Here is a 20749-nt window from a genome sequence, read left to right as displayed (position 1 = left end):
AAAATGAAAGAGAGAGAAATATCTTTAGGTACTCTTGAAAATATTCCTGTACGATGCGACCGCCAGCTATGAATTTTTCGCCAAAATGGAAACCCCCATCTTGGAACAAGTTTTCAGAGCCCAAACAATAGACTAGCTCTCTCTACCCTAATATCTCCTCTAAGATCTGAACAGCCCAGCTTCCGTTTCCTGTCCTCTCCCATCCACTCCACCGATTGAAACAGATTGTTTACGTTTACAGCCCGGGCTATGTGGCGCGTGTGATGTTACAAATGCTTGAATTTGGTAAGTTGAAAACTTATGCTTATATCTTATTTTTATATTTTTTCCCAATTAACGATGCCATCTTTCTTATTAAAACATTTCAATTATTATTGATGAACTATTACTGCTACAAATCTTATAAAAATGTTTACATTTCTGTTGTAGTTGTAGCATTTATGTTTTATCATTATAGTATTAGGAAGAATGATTTTAAAATGCCCTATATTTGTTCTGTAGTGTTTGATCATAATTTTGTATGAGGTTTTCAATGTGGCGATTGTTATGAATAAGAAATTATTTTTATTTGAATAAACCAATTTGCTTTCTTGTTTATCTCAGTTTATAATCAAGAGCTATCACAGAAATTCTCTCAGAGAATGATTAAATAATTTAAAAAACAACGAAGAATGTTTTGGAACTTTTATTATAATTATGAAAAGTATACTTTCAATCACTAGCTATCTTAAAAAACAAGTGACATTTGGATATACATATTCTAATTATAATTATTTTAAACTGCTACTAAACTTACAGTTAATATAAACCTGAAGAAAAAAACAAGATTATGCTTTATTAATATGTTAAATATGGTATGAGCATGAAAAAAGCACTCTTTTAATGATTTGTAGATTTTTAATTTTTAATCAGTTATTATTTTGTAAAAGTAATGTTTCAAAATGTTTTATTGTAACATCACAGCTTTAAGTTTAAAATTTCAAATTTTAGTTCTGAATTTATGACTCAAAATAGATAATATGGGATATATAATTATTTACGACTGAAAAACTTTCCTTTTAAAAAATTTAACATTTGAAAGTAAAATTTATTTGTTTGGTTTTTAAGAAAGGTTAATAGTCTGCTCCAGGGTGCTCTTGTGGCACAGCTAGTTAAAATATTTTTCACACTGCTTATTAGAGAACTAGGGTAAGGAGTTTGATCCTGGCAATGTATAAAACAACTGACGTGTATACTCTGCAAGGTGCATATGAACTCTGCCACGGCTGAAAGTTCTCTCATTGGTTATCGTGCCGAAGATTGAAAAGAGCTAGCTCAAGCGGAGTCCACTTTATCTGACCAGTATCAAAATTACATGGCATTCCAACCATGGCCGTTAAAAAGCAAAGCCCTAGAAATGGGATTTTTGGTCATGGTTGAGTGATGGCGGTGATGAGTACCTTGCTCTATGTTTAAAATAAAATAATAAAAAGTGCTTAACAGCTTGAACTTTTTAAAAATATTAAAGTATTGTTAACTAGTGCAGTATAATTTACATAATTTTGTAATCAATAACTATAAATAAAAAAATTTTTTGCATAACATTCATTGCATCACAAATGGATTAGATATGCAGAATCGCTGTTGTTCCACTGGCATTTTTCAAGATAAATTCTTAATGCTTTATCGATATATACTGAATACTTTATACAAAAAGTATTTGGTACTCCATATTCAATGCTGAACACTTTATACTCCATGTTTTCCTGCAACGAAAAGCTAACAAGTAAAAGTTTCTAATTTAGCATCAGTGATAATAATTTTTAAGAAACCTTTATTTATTTTATTGTTATTGCTACCTTACCTGTGTTACTTAGCATAACATTATCAAAAAGCTTTTATTAATCTATAACTAATGCTTTTCCTGAACTGTAGTCAAAAAATATGAAGCGAAGCAATTTTGATAACAATATTGCGAAAGAAAATATATTGATTGTTAGGTAAAGATATGTGTATAAACTTGATACAGTGACATTATTTTTTGCTCTCTGAAAGGCAATTTAATGTTTGTGTAATCTAAATTTAACCAAATTATTTATAGTTTTTTTCTGTTACTTTCTGTCTTAACTGTGTTCCAGTAAATGCAAAAAAAATTTTCAATTATTCAATATTTTTATAAAAATTTATTATTTTTATGAGTAGTTATTTTTATAAATAAATACTTTTCTATTTACATTTGAATTTTCTTTGTTCACTCCAATTTTGTTATGTGTTAAAAACAATCTTAATACTTTCTTATGTATTTAAGCTTAGCTAGATTTACACTGCTTTTGATTATTTTACATGGCTTCTGGCCAAAATGATATTTTCAGTATGTATTGCATTAATTTCTTCAAACCATTTTAGTAATAATAGTAATATAAAAAAAATTAAGAGCATTAAAAATGTATTCGAATTATGTGTTTCGAATAATCTAGGCTTCGCCGTTCATCAGTGATCCCTGTGGCACTACAAACTCAGCACCAGTCACCGGTGACCCCTATGGCATTCAACGTGTTAAATTAGTTCAATAATATTAAATTTAAAAATTACTTTTGCTAAACCTATTCTTAATGTAATAAAATCTTCATGAATGTATTTGTGTACATTGTGATAGAAACTTTTAACTACTTATTCAAATAAAATACTCTTACATTGATAAGTCCTGTTTTAAATGTTCTAGCCGAGCTGAATGTATGACAAGAGTCGCATTTGAGTTACATGGAGAGGAAAACCACTCAAACCTGCTACAGTTAGTCTGACGTCCAGGGGACTCAGACCCATGATCCGTCTACCTCTATTCCCTGTGCCATTGTGACACTCCTGGAAACAATAAAGCCGATCACTTCACAATTATGCTGATAACTTCATCGACTCGCTTTTACTCTCCCCTGTAGAGAAATTTTCTCCACCATTGTTCGAGCGAAAGTTTAAACTTTAAAGAACGTGCAAGATGTGGATGCTGCGGGAAGGATTTGGTCAGGCCTCCTCTGCAAATGCTTTGCCCATGTACCTCCCCCGGCAAAGTTTTTAACTTGAGCATTTCTTCTTCCAGATACAACTTTTAAATGTCTGTTGCTATTGCTCCAAATTATTGTGATTGTGTGTTCACTAGTGAAAACTTTTTAAAAAAAAATGTGTGTCATTTGATTTTTTTCAAAATTAGGAAAATGTTTTAATAAAAGCTCTCTGCGAAACATGTGGACTTTTTTTTTATAAGTGCCTGCATTAAACGAGTCTTAACCATCTCTTCAAGTAAAATGGACTTAAAGTCGTTTCATTCTGTATGACAAATTTACCTGTATGTTTTCACCTTTTACTATGATGTTTTATTTTAAACTATAATTTTTGTAAACTTGGTTTAGGCTATTCTCACTGGTTAATTAGTCATTGTATTAAGTATGATTACCATTATAATTTTGCTTCCGTTGTTGTGTTTTCTTTGTTTACCTGTACTTTTTCTTTATTGACCTTTAATTATGATATTACTATTTATATATACATAGTCAATGCTAAGAATTTCAAATTATTTGCCAGATTTTAAAATTCTTAGCCAAAGGAAAATCTTAGAAATTTTTTAAGACTGATTTTTCCCGTAGGAAACTTTAAAGCATAATACAAATTTATTATAAATTAATTATTTTATAAAAATGCAAACACAAATTTAGAGTCATTTTGCTGTTGGGGAGGAATGAATGTTCTGTCATTATTTTCTTTTTTTAATATTGAAACTTTTTATTACCAGAATTCAATACCAAACACATTGGACCCCCCCCCCCATTGAAACGACAATAAGTTTTAGAGTGATTATATATGACAATAAGTTGGTTGCTAAGGCGTCAAATAAACAGTTCTTATCGATAACACATACATATGCTTCCGTTCAGACACTAGATTGCATAAATAAAAATAACACCCCTGTGGGGCGCACCAAAGTAACATAAGATTTAAAGAGAAAAAGAAAAAAATTACATTTTCTTCCTTTTTCGAACTACAAAGAAAGTTGTTTAATGAAGGGTAATAAGTCAGTTTATCAAAAATACATAAGTAACCTTATTTACTTTGTTGATTGGTGTATCTATTGCTTACAGTAAGTATTACATGATTATTTATTTTATTTTTAGACGGCTTTTGTATTTATTTCTTTTTTAATCAGAGAAATTTTTTATTTAACTAGCTTTCTTAGCATAATGACTTAAAATGCAAATAATTCATCTTATTATAATTAGATATGTAATATTAAACTCATTAGTAGGTAAGATTATACTGATCAAAAAAGATAAGTAATTGTTTTGAAAATATTTTATGCGAAGAACGAAAGAAAGATTTGGTCATTTAATAAATAATAGTCTTAAAATTGGGTTCAGGCAATAGAAGCTTAAAACTTGTGGTTTTTGAGTTTCTGCTTTAAATACATACAATATACATGCTTATTCTGCAATTTGTATTTTAATAAACAATTTTTTTAATTTTAATATTTATTCTTAGAAGTATATTTTACCAGCCGGATAGTAAAATTTAAATTTTCTACTAACTGATCATCCGCTTTATAGATCATCCACAGACTGATTCAAATAAATCTTGCTTTTACAAAATGTAATATAGAACAATATTTTTATTAGTACCAAAGAAGGTAAGTAAATTCTTTTTTATTATTTAAATGAAAGATACTAAATTACAATGAAGAGCACATGAGTTAATTTGAATAACATATGCCTTTGTATTAACACTTATTTAAATGAATCAAAGTATTTTATTCAGTGTTAATGCATGTTTATCTGGAATAATATTTAACCTAATTGTTGATTTAAAAAATTATTTTGGGCATTAGATCTTGATTAAATGAATGCTCATTAAATAAAAATAGCTTTTAAAGAATATAATAAATTTGACTATTATTTTTAAATTTATCTGACTTATAAGTTAAAGCTCAGAAAAATGTCTGAAAAATCTTTTTAGAATTTCTTAAGCAATTTTGCTCATAATTTGAAAAAAACTTTTTTTAAAACAATTTAATATCTAAAATATAATATTGATTTATTCTCTAGAAAATCTAAAATAAATCATATGTTAAATATCTTAAGTTATTTAGTTCACATAAATCACAGTGTAGACTTTATAAGTACCCATGTGGTCATAATTTTGATTTAGGTAGACTTCGTTTGTCTCAGAAAGGACTTTTTAAATAATGCTTTTTACATGGTCAAAAAATAGTCAATCACAGATATCTTGGATGAGGTTAGGGACTCTGAAAGTGATAACGATTCAAGGGTGCGTTTGTTGAGTAGGATTTTCATGCAAAATATATCTCGAATAAATTACACCATTTTAAATAACTAGCTCATTAATTTAAAAATAATCTAATTAATCAGTTATACTTTGTTAATGTGAAAATATACAATAAATTTCCCCCCCTCATAAAAAAATTTTTCTAGTAGGCAAGGCAAGGAAGATTTTCACACAGTTCTAATTCAATCAAGATTCTTTTAATTCGAGAAATTTCAAAGTAAAAATGTGTCACTCTTCGTCAAAATCGAAACATTTTCGATGAATATAACAATTCTGAAGAAAGGTTTTTAATCGATAACGGGCAGAAATAAAGTTATCTTTCGTAGTTTCAAAAAGAAAATTAACGCACTTCCCCTTGAGTAACTAACTGCCTTAAGTTAAAACTCTCGAACTTAGTGATACGTGCCATTAAGAATCAGCTCAGTGGTATAAATAAGTATTTTATAGAAAGATTTATTTGGTGGAATCCGATGTCGATACGTTGTGTAAACAACTGAAGTTTATTCGGAGGAACTACTTTTGCGCTTTCATCCTCTTGGGAAAACCAGATTTGAAAAGTTGCTCTCATCGTTAAGTCAAAACTAAAAAGAAATTTTGAGAAATCAAGGTGCCTTACGGGATTTAAGTTCAGCGTAAAATGTTTTAATTCATCTCATTAGTGGAAAACAGTTTCGCCTAAGAAAACAAACTTTTGCTTTATCTTGACTTTAACTGTAAAGCATTAATTGTATTGTAAAATAATCATTTTGAAGTATTATATATTCTAAATTTTTTTTTTCTCGTTCAAAATGAAATTTTATTATAAATTCTTCCGCATTTTTTTCCCGTATGTCGTGAAATTATTACAGCCGTCAAAAAGAGTTTTCTAATTATATCTTATTTTAAATTATTCACATTCGACAAGAATTTTATTATCATTCATAAAAAAAAAACTGCACAACATTAGAATGTGTAAGAGTCCCTACGCTGAGAAATTGCCCTTTATATACATGTACATTAGGTATTCAAACGCCTCGATTGCATGCCCTCTGATAAAACACTTTAAGCGAGATTCATGCAATAAGAAATATAGAACAATTTTTTCACTTTCAATGGGTCGGAGGATTCCCCTAAATATTTAGGGCAGTGCTTTATAAATCAAAATTGGCATTTAGTACTTAAGAGAATTAGTTTTTCTTATTAGAAATAATTTTCTTCTCTTAAAGTAGCTAAGATAAATGACGTATGGCAATGCAATCTTGTAAATTATGAGGAAACTTCTGATAAGCGTCCAAGATCTCTGAAGCACCTTTCAAGATGCTTCATCAGAAACAGATTAAGAGACAACTTGAAGTTGCCCGAAGGAGTGGAAGAACTGGGATATGTTTTATCTGTCAAATTTCATTAATTCTCGTAGTTACATATCGTTGCTTTGAAATTAAATCGTAGTAAATCAAAAAAAATCGAAAAATGAGATATTTGGGTCATTTTGTGCAAAACAAAAACGCTCTTTTAGAGAAACAACGTGTTAGCTTCATCGTTCCATAAAATTAATTTAGAGAGCAGATAAATCGTTATCGCATTGGCACGATTCGCAATCTTAGTTTTAGGGAATAGTGTAGCAGTGTGCCAGTTGCAACATAACCTTGGAGGATATAACGTCGCTTTGAGACTAAACCGTGGTAACTCAAAAAAGCTTTTTTCCTACACTGTTGTGTGTCAAGATTTGAAATGAAATATGTAATGTTCGGGAGGATGTTTTGAAGAACATCGTTGTATTTTGAAATAACTCTCCACTTTTAATAAAAGTTTTAGAGAAAAGTGTTGCAACTCAAAGTACCTTAAATACTTACTTCGAAATTACGCAAAAATTAGAAATGCTACGAGAATCTGGCCTGGTTCATTGAAAAATGCAAAGAAACAGGTTTTTTTAAATGTAAACTATTTTGTAATAGTCGCCATAGCTTTGAGTCAACCTGCGGTGGAAGTTCCTGAAAAGTTAGAAATCGCTCTCCTGAGAAACTTGCTTTTTTTAGTTACCACGGTTTAGTTTCAAAGCGACGATATGTACTTATTCTTTCAGGAACCGACAAATCATGCAGCAACTTAGTCATCACATTTAGCTTCAAAAAAGATTGTTTGTAAATTACATTACAGCTCAAACTTTAAATAGCATAGGCACATGTGACAGTCATTTAACATTAGTTTTAAAAAAATTTATTGTGATCTACTTCTGAAACAGAATAGAATATGCTTACATGGGTAAACAAAACATTTGCATTTTCTTGCAAGTTAATATTTGTTCATTCGTGGTATTCAGTAATCAATATTTTTTCTCATCACAAGTACCTATTCACGAATGGATCAAATATAAAAAAAAGGGTGAGTAAGTGGATTAATTTTTTGATGGCGGAGTCATGATTTGGCTATATCGCGCTCAAAATCTGAATATAAAAGGGATTACATTGAATGCAAAATACTGTTGTAGAATAACGTTAAATGACTAGATGAAAATAATGTGTAGTAATGAAATTCAATAAAAAATATAATGAAAGTGAGACGTAAGATACAACGAAAAAACTAATGAAATATAAGGCCAAACCCAGCACGTAACCGAATTGATGTCGTATATTTAAAATAACGAAAGCAAACAGTGTGGTAAATTAAAATTCAATGAGGCGCCTTGATATCGTAGAGACGATCCACGTTTATTGTGTCGTGGTAAAATTCGTCATGAGATCGTATTTAAATAATAAATATTTTTCTGAAACATTTCTAATTTTAACAATGAACTAATTTTGAATAATATTTCAACTTTAAAAAAGATATTTTGAAAACTATGTAGCACTAAAAATTAACCTTCAACGCAATATACAACCTATCATTTAAATATAAACTTCTACCGCCCCCCACCCAAAAAAAAAAAATTCATGCACAGGATTTTATATCGAAAAAAGAAATAGAACCAAAACTATATTAAAAGAAATATAAAATTACTATTTTATTTTCAAAAGTGCAAGAGAAAATAGAAAAGAAAACATTCACCGCCTCAGTATTGAGTCGCGCATCCAAAAGTGTTTTCTTTTCGACTACAATTTTCATTCTTTGCAGATGGATTCTACAAATGCAATTTCAAGTCCTTCTTTTCTACCCGAAACAATATTATTCAGTGTAAACTAACAGTGGGTTGGGAGCACCAACTTCAACACTTTTTCATAACACAATATTTTTATTTATTTAAAAAAAAAAAAAAACTTTGGAAAAATAAAAATTCTTTCTCTTATTTATAAAATAATAATTAAAAGCCTAACCAAATCATTTACTGAACCGAACCCTAATCGTATACTAACCACATTTTCCTGGAGGTTATGTTAGTTACAGTGATGCCACTGTAGGCATTACATATTTCTTAAGATTTTAAAATTTCTTTTAACTTCATAAATTTAATCATTTTTAATCCTTCTATTTCATTTTCATGATTTTTTATAAATAGTGAATATAAATATTTTATTCTCTTTGGTAAGAAGGCACTGTGAGCGCAACAACTAGTAGTGAACATGCAAACACGGAAACGTTAAGATGCTGTATTCATTCTTTTTCGTTATTAAATAATTGTTTTGTTATACATATTTGCTTTCGCCGATGACTTATTTTCTGAACTGTTGATAAAAAAAACCACTTAGAAACTGAATCTACCTTGATATTGATTTTTAAATCACTGATTACATTGAATTTGAATTGAATTTAAACTGATATGACATCATCAGCGAATGAAATATCCAGGTAAGAATTTTATTTTACATTGAAACTGAATTACCTGGATAGAACAATATCTTATCAATATGGCTGAAAACACTGCGAAATTAAAAAAGAAGCGTACCGCCGTACGAACAACATTGACAAAATTGATTAAAAGTGAAGAATCTATTATTGACGAAACAGAAATACTGGAATAATTTGAAGCCTTTTTAGCACAATTAAATGAAAAAGAAAATAACTGAATTTTTTGAATGATGGAATTTTAAATCTTTTGACTGAAGATACAATTTCTGAAGATATTGAAACTTCTGAAGAAATCCAAGAAAAATTTATTTTTCAGGAAACAAAACTTTCTTTAAAAATAAAGAAAATGAATTCTATCCCAGCTGACACAGTTTCAAGAACCACTGAAATAAATGATTCAAATAATTATGAAAGCAAGAACATAAATCTACCTAAATTACATATAAATAAATTTGCGGGAAATTATGCAGGTTGATTAGATTTTTACAATTTATTTGAAAGTTGTATTCATAATAATGAAAAATTAAGCAAAGTTGATAAATTTAATTATTTTAAATCTTATTTATGTGGTAATGCTCTTGCATGCATTAACGGATTTGCAATTTCTGATGAGAATTACGATGAAGCCCTGGATTTATTAAAAGATAGATTTGCAAACAAAAACATGCTAATCAACGCTCATTTGAGTGGTTTACTAAATTTATCGCCCGTTAAAAATCCAAATGATGTTATGAGCTCAAGAAATACAAAAACTTAGCAAACTCGATGAGTGGCATCGCTGTATCTCTATATAACATTAAATCATAATGGTCTGATACCGTTTTCCATTGTTGTCGGCGCATTTTTATTGGCCGGAAAATCACGTGGTAGGATCTAGTTTCCCCCCATTCATTTCCATGTTGTTTAGGTTGTCATCAGCATAAAATTAACAATAGTCGTAAAGGTATTGTTTTCCTTTAAATATTTTTGTATCCCCAATTTAAAGTTATTTTTCAGTACTGCTATTATTAGTTAAAATTTTAAATTATGGTTATGAACTCATCAAATTTGTTTGAACAATATAATGTATTAAGAATATAAATGTTATTTGAAAAAAATTATAATTAAAAAATCACTTCTGTTCACCAAGAGATCTAAATGTTTATAATAACTAATAGATAGTAATATTTGGAAGTGGGAAGTAGAGGCGCAAGAGCGTAAGTAAATAGAATTCCTTTTAGTACATAGATGTTAAGTGAATATTTTTAACTTTAGTAGAAAAACTGTTTTCTGGCAAGAAAAAACAATTATTGCGAAGCAATCATCGGGGTTGGCGAGCGGTGGCGAACAGGGGGCTTTGCCCCCTAGTAGGAAAAGACATTCTTGCTGATCTGATAAGTCGAGGAGTATGCTTAAATGATCTTAAGAACAGCGAATGGTGTCATGGACCCATATGGTTAACTTTAAATGAAACAGAATGGCCAGTATCCTCAGAACCAGTAATCCAAAACAATAAAAACATCGATGAATTGGAGTTAAAGAAATAAGTTGCTGTAAATGCAACAGTTAAAAAAGAGCCAGCAGAAAGAGATTTGATCGCAATATATTCATCATTCAGTAGACTAATTAGAATATCAGCTTTAGCCTTAAGGTTTCTGCATAATGCTAAAATGGAACCAGAATTAAGGAAAACAGAGTGTTTAAGTGCGTCGCGTCTGAATTAGAACTAGTTACGGAAATTTTAGTGAAACGTGTACAGTTATCAGAATTTTCTTCTGAAGCAAAGTGTTTAAAAAATGCTAATCTTATTCCAAAAAATAACAAAACGAAAAAATAACAACATCCTTAACTTATTTTTGGACAAAAAAGAAATATTGAGAGTTGGAGGAAGATTGAAATGCTCTAAACTTTCTGAATTTCAAAAACATCAAATACTTTTGCCAAAGAATCATCCTTTGATTGAACTCATCATTGATTACTTTCACAAAAAATCCTTGCATTTTGGAGTACAAACTACACTATATTTGATCAGGCAATTGTACGAAGATGAACTGTTGAGTAGATCTGAATTTTAATGGCAGAGCTCTGCTGTACTGCGACGCATGTAAACGGTATCCCGAAATTAAAGAAACAAAAGAACTATACCATGACTAACACATAATCAAATCAAGTCTTATCATCAAACCTCATTATAAATGAATTATGGTGCAAACATTCTCGGAAAAGATATCTAAGGTAAGCGTAGATACCTGACGAAGCTGAACCCTCTAAGGAGTCAATACGTTTTAAAGTTTCACTGACAGCAACTGCATTACTAGGGATAACAAAAATTAAAATAAAATGTGGTCAGTTTGCATAGGCCACCTTTACTTTGCAGACAAGCTGGTACCCATCAATCGTAAGCTGGGTGGGCTTCAAGCCGCCACTAGGGATCGAACCCCAGTTCTTCATGATGAGAGTTCAGTGCCTTAACCACTGAGTCATCGCGGCTCATATAACAAAAATATTATAACAAATATCATTAAAATACAACCTTAGTTAATGAATGAAGGTAAATACTTATTTAAAGTACGCTTTAAACAGTTGAAATATAAAACTCAATCTCTCAAAAACTACGAACGATAACAATGTGCTAGTGACGTTTAATGGTAAAGCGCCTAATTCTTTAAAATAAAATCTTGAAGGACGCTCATGAATATGGCTTAATTTTAAGAAAATCCTGTCAAAACTTTATCATTTTAAACAAAATTTTTAACTGTTTAAAACAGAAATCCATTATGCTGAAAAGTATCTTTGACGGAAACTTTCTTGAAAGTAACTTTGACGGGGAAAAGTGATCCGTTAACATGGTCTGCATTCTTTTTTTCTCATTAAAGAATGATGCGAGACAATATAACAACTTCAAGCTTTGAAGATTTAATTGAGTTAGCAGCTGAGGAAAACACGCAAGTCTTTTCAGGGAGACTTTTCTTAAAAGCCTCAGAAGTTAAGTAACAGGTTTCGACATAATGGGCAAAAAGATAAATTTTACAGCGTAAACTTTAATCACGGAGAGAAAATATTTTGATGCAAATATTAGTTTGTCACGTTGGTTTGAATCATTTTTTGCAGCAGAAACTGAGAAAATAAAGATTATTCTTGATTTAAAAGTAATTTCTGCGTGCATGTGTCAAACTTCATAAACAAATCGAAGGGCAACAGACATCAATTTCTTTCATTGTACTTATCTTACCTTTTCGTTGGATACAAAGTTAAAAGATAATGTTTTTACTCTCATTTAGTTACTTTTAATACCAAATACCGATCATTATTGAAAAAGAATTAATCTATTTAAAAATATTTACTCAATACGAGTTGCCAACTTAGTACTTAAAACGCAGTTCCATCATAACTTAACGCTGTGAGATTATAAATAGTAATAGTATAGTAATAGTGAGCAAGATACTTGCATTATATTGCTTACGAAGAAATAGACTAATAACGTCATGCAAATGAGGCCAAAGAATTATTGCATAACTTCGCATCCAATGCCAACTAGAATGTTTTAAACTTTGTAATTTTTATAACTTTTAATGCAACTATTCTTTTTTACCATTGCTTGTAATTTTATAAAACTTTACCTATATCGTTTGTAAATTAATATCATTTCTACTTACATTATTCGTAACTCTTCATAAAAACATTGTTTTAAATATATATAAACATAGGTGATCAAAATGGGCTATAGGTGGAGTCTAGCGAAATTCTTTACTTATGGCAACACTCCGTATGTTTTCACCATTAGCGTGCGGACAGTCATAGGGGAGAACTACGTCTGATTAGATTGTGTTTTTAAAATTTCGAGTCATCTGATTTTGAAAAATCATGTTTTTTAAGATTAGAATTGGAGAAATTGTTAGATATGTGGGAGGAAATCCTAATGCAAGATCGAAGGAGAGCGACTTTTGAATGTTGATCATTTTACATAGCTGGGTGTGAAAGAAAGAAACGGTGCTCACATAAAGCTTCTTGCCTTATGTATGCAAACATCAGAGTTAAGATCCCCATTGAATTGAAGGAGAATTTAACATTTCAGGCGATAATTTGTGTAAAAAATTTCCTGTTCTCGTGTAGCTGGGATCAGTGGCACGTGCAAACATGCCGTTGGTCTGGGATATATTGTTCAAAGGTAAGCATTAAATGCAATCTACATCGATTAAAAAATTTATGCTAATTGTTTTTTTTAAAATTTAAATTTTATCTGTATATAATGATTATTGCTGCGAAATTTTATTATTGCAGTGAGCTGTGTTCTGTGCTACATAAAGCTCATACTTAACATGTATTCTATTGTTTTGTTAGGTGGGTGAGCCTATGTTTAAGTTATCTTTGTATCGAATGAAAATGCATAAAATTGGCTTTATTGTATAAAAACAAAATCTTTCTCAAAAATCTTTTTTTTTAGTCGAAAGCTTGATAAGCAAAATATATTAGCATAATATAAAGATCTAACTATTACAATAAAAATATGAGCTCATGTTACCGAAAGTATGCATGCTTATTTTGACTATACATAACATATTCGGCAAAATAAACTGAGTTATCTTTGTACGGAATGTGAATGCATAACAGTGGTTTAATTGTATAAAAAATAAAATCTGTATTGTATTGATATTGTATAAACTACCAGGTTATGTAAAATCATCATAAATTTAAGAAATGTGGCAAGTTGGAAATATGTTTAACTTCTTATCAATTTAAAGTTAAGAATTCTATATTAATGTTTTACTTCAAAAATGTGCACTGTATGTGTTTACCATAGCAGCAGAGGAAAAAGTTTTAGTTTTATTAACTTTACTGAAATTATTTTGCTGGTGCACATTATTCCAATACTGTGATGGATTTAATCTTGATTGAATCAAATACCGTACTAAATTTTGAAAATATTTATTAATAGCAGAAGTTATTTCTTTAATTTGCTTGTCTGTTTTATTATATGAAATTTTTTTTTAATGTTTTCTGTTTATTAAAATGTTTTAATATCTTTCTAGATGTCCTCTACAGACCAGATTTCGACTCGACCTTGTACCGATTCAAGATTATTGTCTTGAAAAGAGTTGCAAATCAGACTGCGTTTAGTGAAGAGGATGCTGAGAACATGAGGTTAAAATATGCCTCTCTTTTTCCAGATTTTATCCTGGGAAAAAGTTATAACAGAAAACGACAAGTTAGAAATCGTAATGTAATGTATGTACCTTTAAAAAAAAATTTGTTTATGTTCTCTAATATTGTTCGATATTTATTAATATTGCCTTCAAATCTCCCATTTATCAGTGAAAATTGCATGTTTTCAAACCTCAGAATGTTATTGAATACATAATATGACACGTATGCAGCTTTCAATTTATAAAATGTCAGATTATTTTTTGCTTTATAAATAACAAGGTTAAGTACATTTCCAAAAAGGCTAACTTCAACATTTACGGGTCAAGTTGACCCGTAAATAAATTTGATACTTGAATTATGAAAAAGAAATCCTTTTTTTTTTCCTGGAAACAACGTTAAAGACATAAAGCATGTCTGTCTCAACCCCATGAAATACTCAAATGGTCTGAACCGGTGATTAGTAGTTAAATGAAAGTTTTCAATCAAGGTCATAATGAGTATCAAACGCTGGCATGTGAAGACCGTTCGAGTTCAGAGTGAAATATTTTGCAGACTATTAGAAGTTTTTTTTCCCCTTCGTTTTCATTATAAGTATGTCACGGTGTCGTAGTCTTACCGTTCATGAAGTTTTGGAATATTTTCATTAATTATCTGAAAATGATTCAGAAGATAACAATGATGAGAATGCTTCGATTTTGAGTAGTGGAGATAAATACCTTTTCACCAATGAAGACATTTTGAATTCGGCTGAAGAAAACGAAAGTGAAGATGACTCAGTCAGTCAGCTAACAATCTCCGGCTCTTCTCATCATGACAAGCTGTTAAATTTACAGATAAAAAAAATCGGAAATTCTAAGAAAAAGTCTTTATGTATTATTTGTAATTCATCCCTTCGATTTTTGAATAATACGAGATATTGAGCATTTAAAGATATTTCTCTGATTTCTTTTCCCTTGTGAAAAATGCTCTGCACTACAAAGATCACGCTTAAGTTTTTGTGATGAGAAAATTTTGTGAATTACTTAGTTAATTGCGAATCATTTCCAAGATCATCTATGATAATTAATGCATCAGAATACTGATTCAAATTTGGTGGTATACCATCATGAAATGTAACGTTTGAAATTTCAGCATATAATTTTTGATAAACACCGTAGCACCTAACAATTTTTTTCGGAAAGGGGTTTATCAATTTATTTTCCATTATTTTTTTAACAAAATGACTTTTGCCACTTCCAGTTGAACCAGCGAGGACCATTGTATATGGATGAACTAATTTAAGAGAATCCATGATTAAAATGAACAATTATAATTTGTGACCCGTCTATTTATATCAGAAATCAATGCTGATGAATTAAAAGCTTTTTTTTTTCATAATTAAGGAAAAGCATTTGATTATACTATTTTCTGATGAAATATGGAACACCTTCCTGAGTTGTCAGTTCTTTTTACACAAAGGTAGGCAATTATACCCCCTCCCCCCCATCCTTTTGAAAATATATGTTTTTGACTGAGACTGTGTGTGTGGCGATTGACGTCCCGACTAAACTAGTATTGTACGTATTGATCTGTAATCACGTGACTATCTGTTATCATAGTAAACTTGTTTTAGACCACACAGGTAAAGTGAACATGTTTCAAGATTTCAGTATAGATGCATCTTTTAACATAATAGTAAAGGTGGTTATCGCGTCCTCTAAGAAATTCAGTCAGTATGAACTTGTAGATAACGAATGTCGCTTGTTTCTATTAGCTAAGCTCTAGTGCTCCATAGTTGCAATATGGGTATTTGTAGTGTTTGCGGGAAAAGTTTTCAAAGTAAATTTGCTTTAAAACGTCATATCTTAGAAATTCATCATAAAAAACATTCTCATCAGTGCATAGATTGCAAGAAAAAATTCATTCGTGAAAGTGATTTTCAAAGACATGTTGAATCTGTGCATTCTTCATCAAAACTGTTGTGGGAGTTTTGTAACACATCATTCACCAGGAACGACACTCTCTTACACCATTTAAACAATGGGAACAGTAATAGAAAAACTAGCAAGGAAGAGATGAAGAGTGTAAATTCATCGAAAAAAAAGATAGGAGTCGCTTTAGACAATTTCACTAATATTATTGAACCTTCTACACCAACAGAACATTCAACAGTGAATAAAAAGATAGAAGTTGCCTCAAACAAATTCATCGATATTGTAGAAACTTCTACATCAACAGAGCTTTCGTCGACAACAGTGAATAAAAAGATAGAAGTTGCCTCAAACAAATTCATCGATATTGTAGAACCTTCTACATCAACGGAGCTTTCGTCGACAACAGTGAATAAAAAGATAGAAGTAGCCTCAAACAAATTCATCGATATTGTAGAACCTTCTACATCAACAGAGCTTTCGTCGACAAGCATTCCAGTGGAAAAACCCTCTCTTCCCCTGAAACACATTGCAGTGAAAAGTGCTTTTAAAAAGTCTTATAAAACTTTTGAACTTATTAACGATGACAATTCACTTGAGATTAAGGAGTTTTTAGTGCTTCAAAAAGAAGAAACTTTGTCTATATTTAGAGAGAAACTTAAAATTCATAATGCTTTAAAAGTTAGTAAATGGTTACACACTATTTATTCAAAGAAAACCGATTCCGGTGAAAAGCAGATAAAAAACGTCGAATTCAAAACGCCAAATAGTGAAGTGTATAAGTCAACAAATTTAGAAATTTTGTATAGCCATATGTCAGACAAAATTAATAAGGAAAGTGAAGATTTCGAACAAAAAGATTCTGGCTGGACATTAGAGGAAATATTGAGACTCGAAGTTCGCACAAACAAATATTCCCCTTTAAAAGGATCAACTTTTGTAGAACTGCCGAAGCAGATTTCGGACACTAAAGCTGTTATGAATGTCATAAATAATGAATCGCAGTGTTTCAAGTGGGCGATTCTATCAGCTTTGTTCCCGGTCACAAGCAATGCAAATAAAGTAACAAGTTATGATGCTAATGTAAGTACATTAAATTTTAAGGGGGTATCATTTCCAACCCCTCTTAGTGATGTAAAGAATTTTGGGAAAATGAACAACATTTCTATAAATGTGTATTCGTTTGAAAAGAACCTTAAAATTTTCCCTCTTCTAATTTGTGACTCAGAATTAGAACAACATATTGACTTGCTATTTATATCGATTAGTAAAGAAATTGGACATTATTGCTGGATAAAGAACCTGTCACGACTTGTATCGAAACAACTATCCAAACACCAACACAAAACATATGTATGTAAAAGATGCTTAACAGGCTTCCAATCAGAAAGCAAACTTTCTCGTCACAAAGAAATTTGCGATGAGAGGAGTTCTGCCAGAGTGGTGATGCCAACAGAAGAGAGTAAGTTTCTTAAATTTAAAAACTTTCAAAATGCATTAAAAATTCCTTTTGTTGTTTATGCCGATTTTGAATGCATTACTTCAAAAATTGATAACTGCTGCCCCGACCCAACAGTTTCCTTCACTAATGCTTACGAAAAGCATATCCCAATTAGTTTTTGCTATTTTGTCTGTTACGACGGGTGCCAATATAAAGATCCAATCGTATACAGAGGTAGGGATGCCCCTAAAGTATTCATTTAAAATATTGTAAAAGAAGCTATGGAAATAGAAAAAATTTATGCAAATCTAAAACCTTTAAGTGATATTGAGCAAAAACTTTATGACGATGCTAAAAATTGTTACGTTTGTTCTACACCTTTCTCTTCATCCAATAAAGAAGTACGCGATCATAATCATATCAATCAAAATTTTAACGGAGCATGCTGCAATAGTTGTAATCTTTTGATGAGGGTACCAACATTTTTACCAGTTTTTTTCCATAATTTATCAGGTTATGATGCCCATATATTTATAAAAGAATTAGGGTTTGATAAGAAATATTTTAACGTAATTCCCAACATGGAAGAAAAGTATATATCATTCAGTAAAAAAGTTAGTAATAATTTTCAAATTCGATTTTTAGATTATTTCAAATTTATGTCCTCCAGCTTAGAAAATTTAACTAAAACATTAAAAAAGGAAGAATTTTATCACATGAAAAACTATTTCCCTTCAGAAAAATTAGATTTACTGTTAAGAAAAGGTATCTTCCCATATGATTATATTGACAATTACGAAAAATGTACCGATCCATGCTTACCCCCCATCGATAAATTTTATAATGAGTTAAATGAGAAACCGATAAGTATAGAAGAATATAATCATGCTAATACAGTGTTTAACGCATTTAATTTAAATAATTTGGGGGAATACTGTGATTTGTATGTTAAAAGTGATGTTATTTTATTGGCTGATCTATTTGAAAATTTTCGTAATACATGCTTAAAAACTTATAAATTAGACCCATGTTGGTACTTCACAGCCCCAGCTTCATCTTGGGATGCAAATAAAATATATGAATGAATATAATCCCCAATAAATTTTTAATGTACTTAGATGCAAATAATCTTTATGGGTGGGCTATGAGTCAGTTAAAGATTAAGTCTCAGATCAGTCCCTTAAAGATTTTGAGTGGTGTAAAAATTTAAATTTAGACGTACAAAATATATCTCATATCGCCGATATCGGTTATATTTTAGAAGTCGACCTTGATTATCCTGAACATCTCCACGACACTCATTCGGACTTTCCACTGCCACCAGAAAATACTATACCACCAAAACTGCAAGAAAAAAAGATTACTAACAACTCTTTTTCCTAAAAGAAAATATACAAGGTCTGGCTATTAATTTCCAGGACTCATGGAATAACTCAGAAGAAAAAAAAGTTAAACACATAGCCATTTAATAGTATTCGAAGTAATCCCCATCAGCCGTAATGCACGTCTGTGCTCGGCTGTACAAATTTCGGAAAGAAGTTTTAAAGTCCTCTTTTGGAATGCTCTTTATTAGTGACGTTACAGTTTTCGTGAAGGCTTCCGACATCCTGAAATCTTGTTCCCTTCAGTGAATTTGTCTGCTTAAGAAACAGGAAAAAGTGTGTGCTAGGTCTGGCGGGTATGGTGGATGCTGCGACTTAACGACACCATGCTGAGCTCAGAATCGTCTCACAGCAAACGCAATGTGTGGACGCGAACTTTTTCAATTGTTTCCAGCTTGCGTACGAACTGCGGCCGAATTGTGTGCGGATCATCCTCCACGCTTTCGCGTTCGAAAGCGTTTAAACCATTCAAAAGTTCTTGAGCGAGATAATGCTTCCTTGCCGTAAACTTGTTTTAACAATTTGTAGGTTTCTGCAGCTGTCTTGCACAATTTGAAGCAAAATTTAATGTTAATTCTTTGCTCCATTTCACTTCGACAACAGGAATTTAAGAGCTCCGTTTTAATGCGCCTTTCCACGAGAACCACTCACTTCAGAATGGCGCCGATTGCACTGCACATGCGCAAGAAAATACTCTTCAATATGCAATCATTAGCGCCATCTTCCGGCTTTTCTTTCTCCTACAGTTACGTCAGTCCTGGAAATTAATAGCCGGACCTTGTATAGTTCATTATCAAAATTTAAAGCTGTTTTAAAATTAGGTTTAGTTTTAAAAAATATCCATCGCATATTACAGTTTCATCAATCTCCTTGGCTTAAAAGTTACATTGATTTTAACACTAAATTTAGAACAGAAGCTGTTAACGACTTTCAAAAAGACTTCTATAAATTGATGAATAATAGTTACTATTATATTCCAAATATACTAAGTATATTTGGAAAGACAATGGAAAATGTTAGAAAAAGAATTGACATTCGCTTATGCTCCTCTGCAGAACAAGCTTGCAAACTTGTAGCAAAACCGAATTTTAATCGTCGAACTATATTTTCTGAATCATTAATGGCTATTCATTTGAAGAAAACTCAAATGTGTGTTGAACATGTGCATGGTCAAAGCCGTTGCCACCCAGAGAAAATTATAATAGCATCAATACGGGTAGAAATAGTCATTTAATAACTGTCAATGATTAAGTGAAAAACTTATCGATTAAACTAAAAGGTGATATCGTAATCGACCGCTTTTCATTTATACACGTGTTCAATATACAAAGGTTTAACTTATTTACACATATCTGACCAAGCAATCGTAGGTCAGTGGTTATGATATCCAACTACTGACCCACGAGTGCTTTTTTGATTGGCATGAGTTCGATCCTCAGTCTGAATTTTAATTTAATAAATAAAAAAACATAATTAAATATTAAAATAGATTTAAAATTATTTTATTTCTAAAATTTCCACATAGATGGCGTCACCAGTATCAAACATCTATAATGTGCAAAAATTAGTAATTATTTTAATCACTAGATGGAGCCACTTGTAATAAATGACGAAGCTAAAACTGAACCGCCTGTGTATTTTGAAAACCGAAACCAAATTGAGTGTTGCCATCTTTTAAAAACAAATATAAATGAATGAGTGTAGCCATCGCTAAGAAATAATACCGAAATCAAAACTAAAATAAGAAATTCAAGCGGGCAGAAATAGGTGACATTTTACTTGCTTTGGAAACAGAAACTAAATCTGGTGTTGTAACCGGAAGT

General features: G+C 30.8%; 1 long non-coding RNA gene across 1 annotated transcript; it reads left to right on the top strand.

Annotated features, from left to right (window-relative positions):
- The first annotated feature begins 168 nt into the window (after positions 1-168).
- On the top strand, positions 169-3215 carry LOC139426750 (uncharacterized). Its single transcript, XR_011637958.1, has 2 exons — positions 169-285; positions 2702-3215. It is a non-coding gene; the product is annotated as an uncharacterized lncRNA (long non-coding RNA).
- The last annotated feature ends 17534 nt before the right edge of the window (positions 3216-20749 follow it).

The sequence above is a fragment of the Parasteatoda tepidariorum genome, chromosome 10 (assembly GCF_043381705.1).
Source record: "Parasteatoda tepidariorum isolate YZ-2023 chromosome 10, CAS_Ptep_4.0, whole genome shotgun sequence".
Classification (NCBI taxonomy): Eukaryota; Metazoa; Arthropoda; class Arachnida; order Araneae; family Theridiidae; genus Parasteatoda; species Parasteatoda tepidariorum.
The sequence above is the reverse complement of the archived record's forward strand: the minus strand, read 5'-3'. Positions and strand labels throughout refer to the sequence as shown.